This window comes from Zeugodacus cucurbitae, chromosome 6, assembly GCF_028554725.1.
Source record: "Zeugodacus cucurbitae isolate PBARC_wt_2022May chromosome 6, idZeuCucr1.2, whole genome shotgun sequence".
Classification (NCBI taxonomy): domain Eukaryota; kingdom Metazoa; phylum Arthropoda; class Insecta; order Diptera; family Tephritidae; genus Zeugodacus; species Zeugodacus cucurbitae.
In genome coordinates, this window is record NC_071671.1 from 55400549 (window position 1) to 55422846 (window position 22298).

Sequence of the window (22298 nt, forward strand, 5' to 3'; positions counted from 1 at the left end):
TATAGATATAGATATAGATATAGATATAGATATAGATATAGATATAGATATAGATATAGATATAGATATAGATATAGATATAGATATAGATATAGATATAGATATAGATATAGATATAGATATAGATATAGATATAGATATAGATATAGATAGAGATAGAGATAGAGAAAGGTACTGCATGGAGGTGCACTAAGATTGCCATGCTTTCAAATTTCAAGGCAAAAAAGGCATTTATTAGATGCCAGTTTTAAAGAGCTATTATTGGACGTATTTTAAGTGATTGTATAGAATAACTTAGAATCATGATCTGTAAGATAGTTGAGAGTCAGTTTAAGTTGCTCTCAGTTAAGATTTCTTTATTATCAGAATTTCACCAAAATTTTTATTTATTGAAATTGACATATATCAGGAATACTGTGCATTTTCAAAGCAGATTGACAGCAGTAGATTAGTTCTAAAGCATTACCATATGTACATAAGTCTTTATTAAAATATACTTAATTTTAACACAAACTTAAACTTAAATATTTAACATTTCACACACTTAATTTACAAAAGTCGACGAATACCTCTGCTTTCAACAGAGAAATTAATTCATGCGGCTCTGTGGTTTAGCTCTCCATAAAGGCGAATTATGAGCGGTTAACCGCAAAACACAGCTATAATTATGTAAGACATGAAGCTTTTTCGACTATCATTTGTTGTTGTTTTTGTTGCTGCTACTTGCTACTGTTGTGTAAAAAGTCTGTTATTTCCCAAAAAAGCTGGAAATCCCTTAAAACCAGTACAACAACTAAAGAAAATACCAAAGTAAATACAAATATAAAACGATTGTTGTCTACTTTGAGGCGTTTATACCACGCTGACAGCGGCAGCGACGGCGACGTCGACTGCACTTAATTCCAGTTCGCCGCAGCGCTTAATTGTTGTTAATGCCTTTTTAATTGTGCCATTAATTGCTGTCGTTGGAGCTGGCGCTGTTCACTGTTGCTGTTGCACCTAAACAACCAGCGTCTGTACTGACGTAGACATTACAGTAATGATAACAGTTATATAAATATATATGTGTCAATATATATTTACTTTGAGCAACAGCGTTTGCTGCTTACGCAAAAGCTTAACACTTTTTTGCTATTTGCTACTGCTTCGCTTTTAAGCTGCTACGCATTTTAAAGCGTTTTAAGCTTGTCGAAGTTCTTTGTAGAATTAACAACAACAACAACCGGAAATGTATTTAAATATGCAACATACATACAGACTGATTACTTGAAAAGTTGTCTGGAATGTGCAACAGCTGCTCGGTTACCTCTAGAAGAAAGTAACATTTTGTAGTCCTCAATTACTTCCGCCGCCGACACGCTGAAACAATCGCAAATTAACAATATTTGCCTTTCGATTACAACGATTATACCTTAGCGGCGCTAATTGCTCTTTCCTACGCTTTAGTTGTGGATAATTTGCTCAGTCTTCATGGTGAATTTAAGTTTTCCGCTGGACACCTGTAAACTACTTAATTCTATGTTTAATAATTATAGAGTTTTCAGTGTAGGGTTGCCATTGGGAGATGATATTGAAACAAAATTAAGAAAATTTTGTGACCTTACCCCATAATCGTGAACGTTATCAGTAGTTTGAAATAATGGTAGCAATAATATATTTAAAATATGGATTATTTTATATATGGGAACGAACGGTCCTAAGCCAGAAAGTGATCTTAGTGATATTTACTTTAGACCTTAATACATCCTTCACTGCTTCTCATCTATTTGAAGTTCTATGAAACTAATCTTAAGAAGTTTCACATTATTCATTCGTGTACTTCTATAGTTCATAAACTGTCTTGTTAGAAAGATGAGGTGTTCTCTAATATTCCTGTGAATTTGCGAGTCCTTCAAGTTCTATAATTTTACTACTTTATCTTTGAAAATTAAGTTGAACTTTATAGAATAACGGATTGCTGACAAAATGAATAACTGTCTTTATCTCCCTTTCATTCAAGATATGCTGTAAAGAAATAGTTTAGTGCATATGTTTTCTTCAGTAAAGAAATGGTAGCTTGGGAGAGGAGTTTATTATCGGGAACTTCTCATCAACCTCAGTTTCAGGCTTCCGGACTACTATAGTGTTTTTCAAGGGGAATTGGCTGCCATAAAGGTGCGCTCCAGGCTGGTAAAGGATTGCCAGTGCTCACTATCACATCCATCGGATCAATTCGCAATCAGACTCTTTTGGGAAATTGGCCACAGCGGAATCGCAGGAAATTACTGACGTAGTTGCTAGGCTAGGCACGTCCTGGCCGTCAATGCCGACTTGGCGCATGTTTGGGACGATTCGACCTTCGACCACGACCGTTTTCGCTTGATATTGTCGTATGTTATCCATTTTTCGTCACCTTTCGCTTAAAAAAAGGGTTTAGTTCGTTCCGTTTCAGCAGCATATCGCAGGCGTTGATTCGGTCCAGAATTTTTTTTGCGTCAAATCATGCGGCACCCAAACATCAAGCTTTTTTGTGTATCCAGCCTTCTGCAGATGGTTTAAAATGGTTTGGCGACTAACTCCCATCTCTTGGGCGAAGTCACGAGATGCCATATGCCGGCCTAACTCGATGTTTTCCATGATTTGATCGGTATTCGTCGTCACAGGTCTTCCGCCGGTTTTGTAGATTATGTCAAGACCTTTCAAAGATGTATAGGGTTTCCATAAAAGAGCTTTGTAGCGCTTTATAAATAGGCACGGAATTTATAAAAGGCGGAAGGGAGATATTTGCAAACCTAATATTAATCTGAGTAGAATTTTTTCCTTCTTAAGTTAAAACTATTTGTTGAAGTAAGGTACCAGAAGGCTAATTAAACGCATTTAAATATTTATTTCTCCATTATTTAAGCTTAAATTCACGAAAAAAAATATTTACCTTTGCCAACTCGAGACATAATTACATAATTTTAACAGCTTCAATTTGTGCTTTTGTTACACACAATCCGCTCAACAATTGTTTTATCTCTGTCCTCGACTTTACAACTATTGCAAAAACACAAAAAATTACCGCTTTCTGCTCTTCTCATTATCTTTATTTGCATACATTTTATGCAGTCATTTGCAATTACACCAGCATGCCACTCGCTCGCTCATTGTTTTTGTGCGCAACAAAACCTTGAACTTTCCGTGCATATTTAAGTTACAACTTTTGTGTATAATTTGTTTTTCGTTTTTGCTTTTGCTAGCCTTACGCTGTGTGTGTGCTGACCACCATTATTATGATTATTGCTGTATTTTTACCCACATAATGGGGCAAAGCCAGAGCTCAACAACAATAAGAAAAACAACTGTTGAGTACAACAAATGGCGGTGACTTTTACTACTCGCTCGCATACAAGCTTATAACGGTCACACTGCATATTAGCCACCCATTAACCGCCTCTTTCGCGGTTTAGTCTGTTTGCTTTACTGCTTGCTCGACTCTTTGACCGTCTTTTTTTCTCTCCTTTTTTCGGTAGCCTAATCATCAACAACAGCAGCTTTCACCATCATAATGAACTTCCATGGCACGTCCCTAACCTCAAACTGCAGGAAGTCGCTGAGCGTGCTTTATTGGGCTTTGTGCATTTGCTAGGCGCTTATGGACACATACACTTCTCTTTATATATATATATATGTGTGTGTGTTGTTGTTAGCGTATATTTTGCGTTGTCCTTTTCGCTTGTTGCTTCTTCTAACCATTTTCGTACAAGCTTTTGTTTGCCTTTCTGTTTTTGCCATGTTTACCCATTTTCTAGAGTCTCCTCATAACCTCTCCTGCAATTTAAGTCAACGCCAACGCATAGTAAGCGCTCAGAAGAAAAAAATGCCTCAATTGTTGGCGCACGCTCGCAATTCCCTTTGCCGCAACATACAATTACAGCGGCGGCCCTTTCTCTGTCGTCTCTCCTCCATTTGTTGGCTCCGCCATATTTTTTTTTGCATACTTTTCGGGTTTGTTGCGTGCTCTAATGTTCAACAAAATATCCTGCACCAGCTCTCAGCACTGACCTCGCACGTTTTATTTTCTATATTGTTCTACTGTTGCTGCCACGACTTAAGTTCCCCTGTTGACCAATTGTGCTTTTGCTCGGCTTCAAGCTCAAGCTGTGGCTGTTTGCAATTCTCGACATTTTCGGTGCCCCACTTGACTTTTGTACATTTGTGGAGCACACACACACTCACACTTTTATCTATTCGCGTCCATTTTCCCACTGGTATTATGTATAGCAGCGCTCGCTCGCCAGCTAGCTATAACTATTACGTGTACCAGTCACTTTGTTCACGTCTAGTGTCCCTAAACTGCCGACAATGTGTTTGCTATTCGATGTGCTCCTGCTGCCGCTGGTGTTGTTTCTACTGCTGCTACATCCGCTCGGCAACTATCATTATAGTTTTTTCTCCGCACTTGCCTTTGCTATTATTATCCGAGATCTCTGTGGCTTGGCCTCAGTCGCTTGTCGGCGTTAGCTCTCTAAAGTGGCAATTTGTCTAGTTTTGTAAGCGCCTCTTTTAACGATAATGATGATTGCTCTTTGTTGCGTTTTTACACTCACAGACAAACACACACTCATACTACACCAATTCAGCCATGCCTTCATCGCCTACAATCAAGTATGCGTACACTTAACTTCCGCTGTATAGCAGACCACACAAACACACGCACGCATTCGTACAGTTGAACAGCTGAAACGTGTTCTGTTTGTTGGCCCGTTGCTTTTTCCTATTCCTCATTGCATTGTTGGTCTATTTCTTTACTTCCTAGGTCTTGCTTTTCAGCTCAAATAGCATATTAAACGGTTTTTTTATGATCGCTTGTCGCTTTTTGTTGAAGCTTACGAAGCTTTTTGTGAATATATATGAAAACGAAACTAACGGTGTCCTTAAAAATTAAATAAACAATTTCCGGGTCAAACTCATCGGCACAAATTAATTTTTAAGCAATTAAAGAAAGTTGAAGAACAAACTTTGAAAGCTCATATGTTATTTTTATGAAAGCTCTGAAGTTACAACTAGATTTTCTCTATGACTGCTCCTAATCATCTTCATTCGGGTTCAAACAATTATTTATATGTTACTATCGATTAATATATTATATTATCGACTTCGGAAACTTTTCTAACCGCGTTTAAGATCACCCTACAAATAATACACATTTTCAAAGTACCAAAAATTATTTATAGGTTATTATCGATTAATATATTCAATTATCGCCCTCGGAGCTTTCATCTAAAAGTTTTCTTATCTCGTTTAAAAGTCAGCATAGAAATAATACCTATTTTTGAAGTACCAAAAAATATTTTATCAGACATTATCAATTAATATATTTGATAAAAAACTTAGGAGCTTTCATCTAAAGCTTCTATAACCACGTTTAAAAGCAATACTAAAAATAATGTAATTATTAAAAAACCACACAATATTTATGTGTTATATTCGATGAATATATTCATTGGTCGGCCTCAGAGCTTTCGTCTAAAGCTCCTCCAACCACTTTTAAGAGTCACACCAAAAATATTACAAATATTTAAAGAACCAATCAATTAATTATAGATTATTATGAATAAATTTATTTGATTATTGACTTCAGAGCTTTCATTCAAAAAGTTTCCAACCTTATTTAAGTATCACCCTAACATACAACATTTTTTAAATAACTTTCAATTTTGTTCTGCTTTTTCAAGCATTTTTCTCACGTTCCCTCAACATTTTTTTAGCCTTCATTCTCTTCTCTCATTGTTCTTCAGCAGTGCGTCCCTACATTTAAAGTTGCCGCCTTTCAACACTAATTTCAACGTTTTCCGCAGAAATACCCGTGCACTACGTTGGTTATGGTTTTTGTTTTGAAATTTCCTATTATTATTGTTTTTTTCTCGCTTTTCTCGCGGTCCTTCGTTAATTTCCCTTTCTATTTTAATCTCAGAGCGTGTGCATTGCAATTGTGGTATGTGGTGTAAAGTGTCTGCGTTTTTAATTTCTATTTGCCCTTGTACTTTGCATACATTCAATGTCTAGACAATTTTCAAGTTAATAACAGATTTATTAACTGCTTTTCATTGTTTCACACACAGTCCTGTGCTTTGCTTCGTATGCAATTTTTATGAGTGAAGTAATTGTTACCGAGTACGAAAGTCGAGTCTCGTTTGGTGTGGCCATTTGGAGGTAGTGACTCAATGTCAGCGTTAACGGGGAATTTTTAGTATAGAGAATAGAATTTTAAGTTCATTTTTTTAGTTAAATTTCCTCAAATATGAAGAAAAAGGTATTTGCTGTACAATCAGTAGTTGTTGTTATTCTGAAGTACGTATATATGATTCATAAATTCCATATAAAATATGGATATTTTAGGGTAAAGAATGGTTCTTATATTCTTATGAACTAAATTGTAGGACTTATTATGGTACAGTGACTCTTCGAGGAACACTAATGAGTAGTCCTTGCAAACCAAATATCTAGAAAGAAAAATTTTAGTATCACACGAATATTTAGAGGGCTGCATGTTTATTCTGTAGATTCTGAAATTAGTCTATTTGATTTATAGAACAAGATTTTTTATGAGGTCCTTAAATACTTTTATCTAGGTATCAGGCTTTAAGCAAATATAAATAATCGCAGTCCCTATATTTCTGTAAAAGTAACCATAGCTTATTCTAAAGACAGTGCAGTAATCAAGAGGTTATGATTTCAGTATTTATAGACTGGGTACGAAATAGATAGTAAGCTCACGGTTTTCATAGCTAAGAATCTGGATTAAAAGATGTTCACCACATTTTCGTGTTGAAAAAAGGCATTAGTACTCACTCGAATAGAACTTTTACTTTAAGAATATGAAATAATGCACTTACAAGCTCTTGCCTTTCATGGTATCATACACACTCTATATCTATAAGTGTAGTTAGAAGGAAAAGGATAATAAATAAATTTTTTTGTAGACCAATAGTCTAGCAGATATTCGAGAACCCAAAAAGATATTATACATGGAAGAGTAATTATGTTCACCAGTTATTCGACGGGCCAAAACTCTCTGTGGGTTATATTAGTCTTTATCTGCTCTAGATTAAGTAAGAAAAATTCTGTCGATTTTTGGCAATTCGGAAGTAAGTTTTATGGAAAAGGGAAAGGGAAAATTTAACATTTTTCAATATTTTTTGCCAAAAGTGTATAGGCGGTAGTATTTTAGAACCAATTTTTACACAAATTATTGTATAGAATAATACGCATAATAATAACAGCCGATGTATACTTTTGAGAAGAAAAATATATCCCTCCTCATCCGAACTTTTATGGACTTATAAAACAAAGTGAGGTTAATTTGCCCGCCTGAGTCAAATATACGGAGGTCTTTGAGAAGTTGAACATATAGTAAAAGCAAATAATTATGGTTGGAGTTATATATGAGGTCATCATATGCATATCTTTATAATAAGGAATAGTAAAGAATAATCAGTAAAGGTAGTTATTAAAATCCAAACATAGATCTTCACTACATAATATATTAAATTGTTTCCTAATTAATTCCTAATTTTTTTCTCCAATATCAATGTCTTAAGACGAATTTTAGTTATTTTTAAACATTTCAGTATTTTTGAATAAAAATATGAATATTATTTAAGTAACCAAATTATATATTTTTTTCTTCGACTCAAGCGAGAAATTCAAATACTGGGTTGTTGCAAACTCTACTTTTTTTCATGTTACCTTATGGTGTTATATATTTTTATCTCCATAAAATTACCCATTTACATTAACTTACAATTTTATTGCATAATTTTAGTTGTCGAATCAGATAATTTCAAAGAAAGCTCCATTCAACTTACTTCCAGCATTTCAACTAATCAATTTGAAGCTTTCCATTTACTTTTTCGCAAGTTCCTCTACTTCAGTTACTTTTTAGCGAGCATCGCTGTCAGTTCATCTCATTCAGTTCGTTTGCGTGAAATTGTGAAATATGTGGGATTAATTTCTAATTTATGGACTAAATGAAGTCTAGATACGTGATATAAACATTAAATTAGTGTTTAGAAGTATAATTATGTGTAGACTCTTGTTTAAAGTGTGAAATTCAAAGTTAGAACAAACGTGAAAAATATGAAGCCTGCGTGCTGCGCTGCTTGCGCCACTGTGAAATGACATGCTGAGAGCGAAGTGAGTGCGCAGTTGACTTTGACTTGACGTCGCAGCGTTAAAGGGTGAGTCAAATGATTTGAATTTGTGATACATACATAATATTTTAGTGAAAGAGTGTCACAAAAGGTTGTAAAGATATAAATGTTAGAAAAGTAAAAATTTTAATGTTTAATACTCAATTAATGATATAGTTAATAATGAGATATTGTTATATGATTTCAAATTTTATATTGAACAAAAAAGGGAATAAATTTGCAAGCTCATTTCTGAATAAAATCAATTTATTAGGGATTTTCTATGATTTTTTAATATTCGTATATTTCTAATATAAAAGAGCTTTAGATAAATTGAAAATGTAATTACTGAAAAAATGTACTATTCCGAAAAGCTTTTCGGAAATTTTATATACATATTTTACAAAGATCCGTAGAAATGGTTATATTAAAATAGATATACACTATCTATATCCACTAACTGTCATAATTTGAAAACGAATTTAACCAAAATCTTTAATTTGGAATGAGAGAAATATATCTTTTGGACTAACTAAAACTTAATTCTTACAATAAATGGATGATAAATAAGACTGTAAATAATTTAATGTAAAGAATATATAATTTACAATTTTTCAATTTATTACACGGAAAGTGATAAATAAATATTTATATATCTACAATTATATATTATGTATATATATGCCTTTCCACATAATTATCCTTTCCATGAGAATTTTGTGACCTATTTCCGGCTGTTCGATAGCTAGATATTATTTTTTCTACCCAAAAAACGCAGCCAATAGGAAAGAATCATAAAAATTTAAGGTGAAAATTGACGCTTTGTCCGCCCTCATGAATTTTTACTCAAATAATTGACTATACAATTAATATACCTAAGTCTATATGGGTATTTATGTTACACCTAGGCGTTTCTTCCAACATTTCCATGTACCGTTATGCACGACATGTATCGATATTTATAGCGACTTGTAGTGTGGTGTGAGTGAATACTAATTTCAAAATAATGACTCAAATTACTTAATTTCGTGTAATAACTGTTTGAACCGAATACGGTCAACGCGTCAGTGTTGGGGATACTTAAATTTTTGGTTACGCTATTTTCAATGTTGTGTTCTTGGTTGATTTCGACATTTTCGGCTATTAACTATGCATTATTTTTCTTTCGCCCTCATATTGCTCTATTATACTAATGCATTTTTTATTGAATCGCCACAATGCTAGGTTATGCCTATATTACATAACTGTGTTTGGTTGTTTACTTGAAATTTGTATTTGTAGGCGGTGCTTAGCAGGAATATAGGTGAAAATTGCATCATTAAATATTGTAAAATACATGAAATAGACGAGTTCATTACTTGAGGTAGGAGAGGGGTAGTGTTTTGTGTATATTTTTTGGTTTTTATGTTCACTGCAAGATTGTTATCCATACAATGTGAATTTATTTTGATACACCAGTTGTTTGTAGACATAAATCGATTTATGAATAACAGATATGTGGTAGATATGAATTTATATATAATATGATTAAAATGAAGGTATTATACTACATATTTCCAAAACTGTTATTATACTTTCGTGAAGAACTGATCCTAAGAGAATACCAGATACGGAATCCGAAGAGATCCGATGCTATAACACGAAGAAAATATTCCCTGCTTCGAATCGTTTGTGTCTACTTTATTTTATATCTATTTTTGTGTTTTTAAAAAGATATCGTCCGAGGGAGAGATGACTTTTGTGAGAACATGTCTATTATAAGAAATATACTCTAGTTCTTTGTATTGTTTGCATAATGAAGTAAGCTCTCAGAAACTTAAGCTCCCGTTGAATCCTTAACTGTGTTCTATCGGCCTGCCATAATTTAGAAATCCAGATATATTTCATTTATAAAACACATTCTGTGGCGACAGAGCTATTAAGAATTGACCAAGAATACTCTTGAGATTCTCTCACAAAAAAAGTATTTATTTGGTCCGATAACTGGATCTATGTATGTAGTATATAGATAAATATTGTATATAATATAAGAGGATTCTTATATGGTGTAAAAGGATAGGATAGTATAAAATAATTATTTATTGAGCAAAAGCAAAGTAGAACTCCTCAAATGATGATTTATTTAAAGAACACATCATTTAAGTTTAATAGATACCGTTTTCTGATCGCTATCAGCTCGGAAAGTTTAGCATTAGAACAAAATATTTCAAAAAGGTGAAATCAGAAGAATTCGGAAAGAAGAAGATGAAGTAAGACGGGTCATTTGGAGTCTGCACTCCAACAAAATGATCTGTTTTAAACACTTCGTAAACTCAATAAACTCTTATAATTATATTTTCGGCAAATCGTTCTAATAATCTAAAGCTGTGTAAGCTTCATAAGCTTGTCTCATTTTTCATTAACTTTCATATGTTGCTTTCTGCGATATTTCCACTCCAATAACAGCGTTTAAATGCGCTAAAAATTCCATGTTAGTTTCAACGCTCAGTATTCAATATAACAGCAACAACAACAGAAACAAATGAGCAGTCACATAATGAGAAATGCAAAAAGAAACGCCGAAAATATCAACAAATAACCAAAAAATTAGCAACAACTACAGCAAAAGCATGAAGACTTATGCAAAGTAGACGCTGACGAAGTAAACGAAAAACTCGTTGGAATGTGGCAAAAAAGATGCCGCCAACTCCTCAAAAAAAATTTAGAACCATCAAACGAAGCAAGAGCCGTCAAAAGTACACATGTAGTGGTTCGGGGGTACACTCAGCCGAGCTTACAAGGCTTTTATGGGTATAGGAATGTGTGTTTGGGTGCATTTGTATGTTTGTGTTCGTGCTTATTCGTGAGTGCATAAGTAAGTATGGTGGCAAGTCCTTTGGCGACTTTATGGTTATTCACTGTTGCCTCATTGCTCGCCGCTTTTACAGCAACTCGTCTCCTACAAAATGGCCTCACTGAAATATTTCTTTCTATGTACATATGTATGTGAGAACATAAATATATACATATATGTATGCCTGCCACGGCATTGTAACCGCAAAACGTTGTTCATTCCTGCTTTGTTGAGTCTCTTGACTCTCGAGCGTTGTCGCAGCTGCTGCTTTTTAAGCACTCTTTTTGCCTGTTACGCCAAATTTGGAGCCGCTTGCTTTTGAACTTGTTCTTTGCTGGTTCTTCTCTCACATATCTACATACAGTACATAAAAAATTATTATAAACTCTGCGCCGCACCTCATAATGTGGCTTCATCTACTGCTACACAGAGTGCGAGTGCGCCAGCTTGCTGCCATTTACCTTAGTGCAAATTCTTAATGTGGTCCTTTTTGGTCGCAACCGGCTTTCAGCGCATTTCATAGTCGCCACGACTCACACTCGACACATACAACGCGTATGTTGCAACATGCCGCATAACAAGCAGCAGTCGCTACCAGCGTGTTTCGTTTTTGCTGCCATGTCTCGCTTGGGCTGCCTTCTGCGCTGCAGCTTGTCGACGGCTTGGTCAGTTGGGGCAACTTCGACTGGGCGACTCGAAATGAGAAATATGCAAAATGTTGACGACAACCGAAAATCGCCAGCAAAAAACGTGCCACAAAAGCGTTGGAGAATTTTTTCTTACTTTCTGTGGTCCCTTGCGTTTGCTTGCGACTTGTAAATATGTTTGTTGTAGTTTATTTTTTAATATTTTGTAAACGGATTATGCCAAGCAAGTGTATAGAGAAAGGAGAGAGAGAGTTGGAGTGAAGAAAAAATATGCGGCAGCTGCATTTCAGCGAAGACAACACTGGATAATTATTTCGGTATGAGGAAGAATAGAGAATAATAATGTAATTCAATGCAGGCGAAGCGTCTTTCAAGTTATTTTTGTAATAAAAATGCATTTTATGTAAATTGCGGGTTATGAGAAATTTTCTTTTCGAAACTTTCAGATAATTCCTAATTAGGCGAACTTTAGTAGTTAAGGGACTCTAAGACAATAAGCCGTTCCCATGACATACGGATCTGCGTGACCGGGAAGAATACGGACGAATCCCGCCACGAACTAGTGAGTTTGATCTACGTGAGTACCTGCCGACGGCGGCCTCATGCACCTTCAGTACCAATTGGCGTATGGTATGGACACACACACCCACCTTGGTAGGGTCGAGTCCCATCTAAAACCTCTGCCGTGTTTTGGGTCCGGCACCCGGTTACCATATAACTCCACACCGAGTAACCAAAGGCCCTCTGCCTGCATTTAGGTTTGAAACCACAGCCACCACAAAACTCCTCGAAGGGTCAACCCATTGAGCAGGTTAGAAGCAAAGCTCCCTGGACTCCAGCTCCCCGTGGTACCAGCTTGAAACCTCTGGTATGATTTTGTAGACGAAGCTACTACTAGTTGAGCCTTGTGGCTTGAACACAATTGCTCTTCCAGTTCGTAGAAATGTCATATCATAAAGGTAATATAAATCAGTTCAAGCCATGAAATATATTATCTAGCACGCATAAACGAGCGACTTTATACCAGCTTTTACAAAGTCAACCATCTACTTTGTGCATGTTTGGATTTTACTCGCCTCTTAAGACAGACATAGGTACCTTACCTTGGGTTTATTCTGCAGCTACGCCTGCCACGAACTGTCGCCTCCGCAATCTCAACAACGAAATTGAAGACTAGGATTTAACAAACTACAAATTTTATTCGAATAAGTTCGAATTGTAATCGAAAATATTACAGAATGTGGAACCAGCTCGATATTACTTCTTTGATAAGAATTATGAAGATGATTTTTGTAAAAAGCAGAAGTAAAAGTTATATCTTGAATGACTGAGTTTGTCAATTTTCGTCGAAGCCCTTGACAGTGAAACTCCGTCCTTTAATTAAAAAGACTTTCACCATCATGTGGACAGATCTAAAATAATAAAGATAACGGGAACAGGTATTTATGGTCCAAGCTAGCGAGTCCTAATGATCAACAAATAAATCCAGGCTGAAGTCCAAGCGGTCCCATTAAAGAGTTCGCAAACTATTACTATTTTTCAGACAGAACCCTTAGAATTTTCTGTTCCAAACTTTTCGAGAACAAAATTCTTATTTGGCTCGTCTACTCTATTTCGTCTCCTTATTTCTTATGCAACAGTAAATTCCAAAAATAACAGTTTTACCAAAACAACCAACACTTTCATTAATGAAACTCTTGAAATACAACCAAAACACCGCCTTCAACCAATAATAATGACTAACTACTCTCATATTTGATTAATGATTTCCAATCGGTTCACCACCTTCACGGTTTGTACGCATCGATTTTACAACCCTTTGAACACAACAAATATGTGTATCTACAACTTCCTCTTCTTGCAATCGCTGATAACCCATCCGGCGTGTCACGGCTTATTTCAATTTTCTTGGCGTATCGCGTAGCTTATGAGATCACAACACAACTCATAAATCATCCCACTGCGTTGGCTGGCGGGTGTTCGAGTATCATTAATCAGGCTTGCGAATTGGTTTAAGTGCACTTGTATCGACACTGCGTCAACGAGTCAACACGTGACCAAACATGCTGTTTTCTGCAATCTACAATCTTGGATAATGGTTTCTGAATGAACTAAGGATAGTGGGAGTCAATCGTTTTAAATATAGGTTATGGTTTATGATTTGGTTCTTGAAATTTGTTGAACTAGATTGGATATACTCGAAACTCGAATCATTATACTGGAAAAGGAAAGTTTTTGACAGGTTGCCCTAACTTACAATGTGTAAGAGGACATAAAAATATTAAATAAAGGGCCGATCTCAAGTATTTATACTTTGCACTCTATCTACGAATATTCTAAAATATTTTTTTAAGTCCTGCGATAAGAATACTCTGAAGACTTAGTTTTGTTTTTGAAAAAGTTTTTAGATGACTGCTTTCACTAGCAACTTATTTAAATTTGAAACTGATTATTTAAGCTGTTGTCTTGCTTTCTCGGTTTCGGTAAAAAAATAGGTCACAAGCACTGTGGTCCTCATGTTCGCTCTCTGGGGCCTTGAAATGTCACACTAGAAACGTTTGTTCCAATATCTGCTGCTCAATTTACAGATAGTTAAGTGAACGAATCGGATGGGCTTCAAAGTTGTGGTATAAGGAAAGTAGGCGGGGTTGTGAACGGATTTCTCCCATTTTCAAACCATGCTATTGGGATGCCGAGAACATGTTACGGACCCACATTGGTTGAATGGTTTCTAAGATATGGTTTTGAAACCAATAGGTGAGCAATGACACGCCCATTTTAAAATTTTGTTTAGAAGTTTGAGTGCAGCCCTCCTGTACTATCTTCACCATGAAATTTAAGCTTTCAGGAGTTTTTCCTTACTTAATTAAATCACTTTTAGTAGTTTTCATGATAACCTTTGTATGGGAGGTATGCGTGGTTATAATTTAATTTCATCCATTTTCAAAGCTGTATAATCGAGTGCCTAAAGGAAACGACTCCAGAGAGTTTGGTTGATATAGCTTTAGTAGTTTACGGGGGCGAGACCATGCCTACTTTTCCAAACAAATTTTGTTAATATATCGCCTCCACTTCTTGTATTTTGAACTTAAATTTAGAAGCTTTTTTAAATTGAGTCGACATTTTTTATATAAGAGGTTAAAGACGAGGTTCTTGTAAAGACTTGTAAAATCTAAAATGTTTATTTTATGAATGAAAACTACCCTTTAAACCATTAAACTACGCTTAAGATAAATAATACAGAGGTAAGAGAGTTAGAAATCGTTTTGAACTTTTTAAAGAAGTAAATTAGATGGTACATTTAATTAACTGGTATTCTTTCATTTCATTGTATAGCACTGTATTCTGAAGTTGAAATTTTTAAAAACTGGTACACGAAGTACATAAGTTCGTTTCTGACCTGTCCAGTTTTTTTCAAAACTAGCTGAAGACATTGTGAGTTTTACTTTAATCTAATGCAATGTTGCCACTATGTCAAATTTAATGACGAAAGTACGAGTTGGATAGTAAGAGTTGGTTCTACAATACCAAGGAAAATTATCGAATTCAGACTGACTATTATTATTGTACAGAAATATGATTTCCAAACAGAAATATTTACAATTTGGCTCAGAAATTTTGTCAAATTTAATATACGAATTTTAACTTTGACTGTGAAAAACTTTGCCGTAGGAAAACCCTACCCTTAATGGTTTTATATGGACTATAATTTTGTAAGTAATTTTTTTAGATTAATAAATTAAAGTCGTTTATATGGTAAAATATTTATTAATTTTTGAAAACTACTTCACTACTGATATGCATTTTTCAATCATATTACTAACAGAATCCTTCACTGATTTTTATTATGGACTGTATCTGGCTAAAGATCTCCCTTATTGATTGCTGATTATTAAATATAATTTCTATTTGGAGTCGAATGATTTATCTACAATTTTTTTCTCTTCATAAACATTTTTCAGTTGAAAAATTGTTTAACCTATAAAATAACTAATAAACATTTAGATTTTTCCAATATTTAATATTTTATCCATCAAAATTTCTGATAAATAGTTGGAATGCCTGCTGAAAGAATATTTTGAATAATTTTTATTGACTTTGGTTATTTTCCAAGAGCTACTGAAGAGCATATTCTACGGGTTTCAAAGTCATAAAAATATTTAAAAGTTTACCTTAACCTCTAATTTATTCGCATTTGTTAGAAATTATTTGAATAAGTATAGCAAAATCTAGTACACAAGGGTTAACAACATTTATTAAATCGTTTCTACTCTGTCGTAACCACGGTAACAACAACATGCAGCCGTTCGGTCAACCAGCCAGTAACCATACGAACAACCAGACCGGCAAGAAGTTACCTTGCTAGACAACCAATGGTTCTATATGTATGAGACTATGGAAGCGTGCAAAAAGTTAGCAACGAGTTAAGGCTTGAGTGGGTAGCACACTTACTGGCTTGGAAAGTATATTCCAACATTTGTATATACAAATGCAAGTGTGTGTATCTTAATAAATGTAAGCGAATTCAAGGCCTGTAAAACCATGTCGAAGCGACGAAGGTATGTTGGTAGAAGGCAAACAGCAAAGGTAAGCGTTAATAAAAGTAATCATTGAATAGCCGGAAAATGTTAACTAAACCTTAAAAAGTGCTGACAAATCAGTAACTCTAGACATACATATGTACATAATAGAGGATGTAAGAAAAAATCTTAGCTGTAGAGTAGATGGATTGCTTGAGAGGTTCATATGATTTTTTGTTTTTATTTATTTTATTTTTTTTTGGTTTTCAGGGATAACTTGGCGTAAAATCGCCTAGACGTTCATAATTTTGCTTGTTAAGTGAAAGGGTTTAGATTTAAGAAAATAAAAAGGTAACACTGCTTGTTAGCGCTTAATACACGTATATTATAAATTTTGTTGTAATTTGTTGTAAAATTAACCTTTTGAATGTAACAGCTGTTGGGGATGATTGATGCAGTAGACCGGTGGTTAAGTGTTTTCCTTTGATGTGTACTTGAATAAATTTCGATTTTGATTTTTTTCGTAAAATATTTTTTTAGTTAGATTTTTTCACTCAAAAAATATTAAAATTTTCACAAAAATTTATTTTGATTTTATTTTAATTTTTTCGAAAATTTATTTCAATTGAATTTTTTGTAAACTTTTTTTTTATTATTTTTTCGAAAATATTTTGAATTAAATTTTTGAAATATTTTTTTTTTCAGTTTTTTATAGTCCTTCTACTTGCAACTTTACTTTACGTAACGTATTTCATAAATTTTGTATGCAATTCTGCAGCACAAAACTTGTCAAACAGCTTTGAGTTTACTCGGCTTTGCAAGCCAGCTCGTAAGCTTTGTCTTCTACCAGCAGTTCCTACACTTACAACCACGGTAACCCGAAACTGTTATTCAAGTAACACTTTTAACTTCGAATATTTGTAATACGCCTGTTGAACGCATAAATTCCTCCAAAATCTAAATTTAAATATTTCTTCAAAAATACTATATTCCTCAAACGCACTTCACAATAAACTCGCCGAATGCAAGTCGCGCCATTACACGTTTATCCGCAACAACGAACCGTTCATTTCGCAATTGCCGCACAAACTGTTTGTGTTCTGGCAGCAGGCGAACGCACGAACGTGGCCAACCAACCAACCAACCAAGCAGCCAAGCCAGCGACGAACCCACCAGTCCACCAAGTCAAGTCAGGCTAACCAAAACCTGGTAGGTGGCGATCAGCGGGGCCGCAGCGGCGGGAGCCTAGTGCGGCAGCAGCAGCAATAGTCGCCGACAGCAGCCAGTTTGGCAAGTTCACAGCAGCCACTGTTGCAGCAGCGACGCCAACGGCAACCCTACAATGCAGCGCCAGCGATTTATATGCGCCTTGTACCACATCAGCAGGAAATCGAATGGCATGCGAGCGGTTTTACTGGTTTGTCCTCCCAAAAGTGCAACGAAATTCGCTCAATGCGGTCGCCACATTTGCGCTCGCCACTAAATCTATGCAGACACAGCCGTCGCCGTTTGGCACTTCGACACTCGTCGTCGTCGTTGTTGTCGTTGTCGGCGCTCGGTCGACCAAGTGCACCTTCGTTGGTTCGTTGGCATTCGCCAAATTTAATGACACCCAATACCCAGTACCTCAGCTACCTTTCGCCGTCGCCTTCCATCTACATACATACAGAGGTTCGCCACTTCAGTGGGTAACCAACCGGCTTGAAAAGTATTTAGCTGCTTTTTTTGCTTGCAACTACTCACTTCTGCAGGCATTCCGAGTTGTAGGTAAGCGTCGTACGAGGCGAATATCTTAACTTATTTCGCCGTCAAAATCACCTGCTCGCTGCAAGAGCGCTCTTGTTGTTGCGAATGCAACGTTTAATTACAACAAGTAATCGCTCATTTCGTTGCATATCGGTATGTACTCAAATACTGGGAATAGTTCTTTATGCTACCGGCTTTTTGGTGTCTACCCTTCGTGCGTCGTCGTTGTGTTTACACTTATATTTTGGCTCTGTTTTGATTGTTTTACGCCTGCGCGAGTTTTTGTATTTCAGGCTTTTCTCTTAAGTTACACTCTTTGAAGGTAAACATTGCTGTTAAGTTAACAGCACATTTACATGCTGTTTTATTTTTTACAGTTATGTTTTAAAACTAACATTATTTCTAAATATCTTTTGTGAAGTTTTGATGTTATGTTGTGGGTTCTAAACGGCGGAAGTAAAGGTAATCTCAAAATCCATATATAAATTAGTGCTTAATTTTCAATCTTGAAATAATTTTTTATATAGATATTTTCTTATCTATCTTCACAATAGAAAAAATCACATTTCAATGACCCTCTAATGCAAAAATATAAAATATTTGAAAAATAGTAGTTAAAAGAGCAAAAAGTACTGGTACTTAATGGATTAGGGGTAGACAGGATTTTCAAAAAGTCATTTTTTTTTTCATTTTCGTTAAGAGTAAAAAAAATTTCCTGAGGCCATCATTTTGTTAATTTTTTAAAAAAGCTTCGTCCGGATGAGGCCCAGGACTATCTATTTATAAAACAATTTTTTTTTATCCGATTGATTTAAGATGAATCTCCAAGGACTTATGATTGTCTCCTTGCGGTGATTGATTTTGATTTTTTTGAAACTGGGTCAACACAGACAGCTATAACTTTGGATATTATAATTTTTTTTTTTTAATTTTCGTGACTTTAAGTCACAACATTGTATAATAATGCCATATTATTACTTTTGTAAAATAACATGATTTAACAGCAAAAAGATTACTGAAAAGTGTAATTTTTTCGTGTCTCTGACTACCCCTAACCTCTTAAGAGTACCGTTGGACGACACAGGGTTAAGGTGTATTGACCAAACTAAAAGCTAAAAAATAAATAAATAAAACAGGGTATATTTGGGTTTAAGAAAGGTCTATACCGATTTTTTACTCAGGAAAACATGCTCGCTTAGATTCATTAGAATATATCGCAAATCTAATGATATCAGTCGATTTCTATATGATATCAATGCAAGGAAATGCACATCCTTATTTTGGGTATATAAGATATTGAAGAAATGATAAATGAAATTTATTAAAAAAATATGCCCCCGACGGTAAGGTTAATTTTAATAATTCTTAAACTGTATAAATTCAAAAGAACGGATATACTCATATTTTGCTATAAAGGCTAGGGAGCGAATATATCACAAATATTTTTGAAATATCAGTAGATATTTGGGAATCACTGGACTGGAACAAGTTAAAATATTCCAAATATTAGGCAATTATCTCCTTCCGCCTTTTTGTCTTTTGAATTTCGCGGCTATGTATAAAGCGCTACAGAGCTCGTATATGGCAGTACTATACATTTTTAAGAGGTCGACGCTATGCATTATAAAATTTGGATATTGGGTTCAACAGTTATAAACTTGTCAATATGGAGTTCACTAACGCCGAAAATCTCACTATTTTGGTGGAAACGACACCATGGATAAGCCAGCCGGCGGAACACCCGATCAAATCATGGAAAACATCGGGTTAGGCCGGCATGTGGCATCACCCATCGCCCAGGAGATGGGCGTTAGCTTAGCTTGATGTTTGGGCGCCGCATGATTTGACGCAAAAAAACCTTCTGCACCGAATCAACGCCTGCGATATGCTGCTGAAACGGAACTCGCGAAGAAAAATGGATCACATACAACAATATCAAGCGAAAACGGTCGTGGTCGAAGGTGAATCATCCCAAACAGTGGCCAAACAGTGGCCAAACCGAGATTGACGGCGAGGAAGGTTTTGCTGTATATTTGGTGGAATTGGTAGGGAATCATGCCATATGGCCATACGCTTCTACGAGGGGGGTATTATGAAGTTGCCGTCTAGATGGAAACAGATTATCGAATTATTGAATAATAAGCACTTACATATATGGTCAGATAAAGTCGACAGACGCTCATCCAGATTTCGATGTTATAAAAAGCTTGAAGAACCAGTGTTTTCATCGAATTCTATGAAATAAGATGTAACTTATATGAATACCTCAATTAGCTAGGTGACAGTAAAAAGGAAGCTCTGAATAAAATCATTTGAATATCAACGAACCTGTTTACTGTATAAGACGAAGCTTGAGTTGGCCTGCGAATAAGGATATGTAGCAGGTTAACATCCTACTTAACCAAACTAGACTCCGACATACCAAATACATGTCCTGCATACTGACCCACTATTTGTATGTTCAATGAACTCGGCTCCTATGAACTCCTATGGTCCGAACTGTTCGTTTCCTGGGTCGGACGTTAGATGACCTTGTCTTAATTAATTTTGGATTTTCTCGTCGCAAAGTCTAGATAATCATTTCAACAACAACAATTGTGTCAGCAGTTCTATGCTAGGCTTGAATTAAGTTTTGAACTTTCAGCCGATCAATATTCAGTTCATGTACGCAGTCTATTGAGTCCATAGTTGAAAATTTTTATATAAAGGAAACGTATTGAAAATGAAGAAAAGTAAATGTGACGTCTCTTTTCCAAGCCTCGCCAATATCTGAACTTGTATTTATCGAGTTTTTAGAAATAGAACTATAATAAAAATTTTATCAGGCAACGAATCTCCGGGGGACTTCTTATGTCGTTATGGTGACTTAATTGTGGCATTTCAAAATTCTTATCAGTTCATTGTATTTCTTTGTTAATATTGTAAAATGTCGTCGCCGACATTCCTTCCAGCCAGTGTCCGAATTTTTCTTTCATATTGCCTGTAAATATCCGAAGATAATAATTCTGGGCGATGTTGGAAGCATGTGAAGAAAGCACTTAAGCCATTTCTTGAAAAAAAAAGAGTGTTCAAACAAAGGCTCCAAGGAGTAAGTCTTCGGTCGCTAGTTATTTTACCGTTACAAAAATATCTATGTATCTTTATGTTTTACATTTTATCAATAATAAAAATGTCTAGTAAACGCCTACTAACAACACAAACGGGTCACATATTTAAAGCGCATAGTTAGCCTTTTTAAACCCCAACCCATACTTAGTGTAAGTGAAAGACAACACACCTTTTGACTTGGAGCAGTTTATTGCAATTGTACAAGAGCGACAACTCAATGTCAATGCCTGCAATGCAATTTTCTTTTGCCAACTTTTTCGCATTTCTCAACTAGTTACGTATTCATGCCGCTTTCGAGCCCACTCATGCTGCCTACAAGTACAGATGCGTGTGTTGGTGTGTAGACAAAGTTGTATTTGATGGTATCAACATAAATTTTGTTTACAAATGGATATGAGAAATAAAGAAACGAACGAAATACAAGCTACATTTACAAAGTCGCGCTTTTATAGCGAGAGCAGCCAAGACAAGATAGGCAGACAGACGGATAGACACAAAGATAGAGAGACAGGCGGACAAGCAGACAGCCAACCAACAAAGTCAGCACATTCAGTTCCAGTACGAATGCAACTTGCACGATTCGAGGGAGGTGTATAAGGTGCTTATCTCCATCGTGAGACCTTCGTCAGACAGCTAAAGCGTCGCGGCCGACTTTTGTGTACTCACACAAAATAAATGTTGCAACAGATACCTTCTGCTTAGCTAGCAAAGTGCCGTTAGACGTGTCTCCCGCACACTCAGCACTGTCGCAGTGCGCTGCATTATTGTGGTTGCTGTTGTTGTTGTTGTGCCAAGTTGAAGTCCGCAACTTGAATGAATTGTTGCCGACACATTTTGAAGTTTGGCAATACCGTGCCACACTGTCTTTGACTGCACTCAGTCACTTGTAAAGAAGAAGACGAAGCACGCCGAAGCTTACCATACCAGTTCATATGCATGTATATATCCACAGTTAGAGTCTTTCCAAAGCCTTTGGGGTACGTTTTCACTGTCTACAATCGTCGACAATCGCCTTCAGTGGCATGCAACAACTGCATTCAAACCCGGCCAGACCGGCCGCCATCTGACAAATGAAATGTTAGACAGACATTTTTATTTGCACCGAAGTGCACACGAGCGCGCGCTTTTCATTCATTCAAAATGTGACGCTTCAATGCGAATTACTGTGGGAACTTTTACATTCCACGTTGTTGCGATTGCGATTTTCCCATTTGATGTTGTTGGCGTTATTGGCGTTTTCGGTCGATATACGATAAACGATACAATTTACTTAGATGATGTTGATCCG

General features: G+C 35.7%; 1 protein-coding gene across 2 annotated transcripts in view; it reads right to left on the minus strand.

Moving 5' to 3' along the window:
• Nucleotides 1-17256, minus strand: part of Sema-2a_1 (semaphorin-2A) — a 220006-nt gene extending 202750 nt beyond the window's left edge. For both annotated transcript variants that reach the window (XM_054234520.1, XM_054234519.1), the window contains exon 1: nt 16577-17256. The gene's annotated coding sequence lies outside the window, so the exon portion shown is untranslated. The remainder of the gene's footprint in view (nt 1-16576) is intronic.
• Between the last annotated feature and the right edge of the window lie 5042 nt (nt 17257-22298).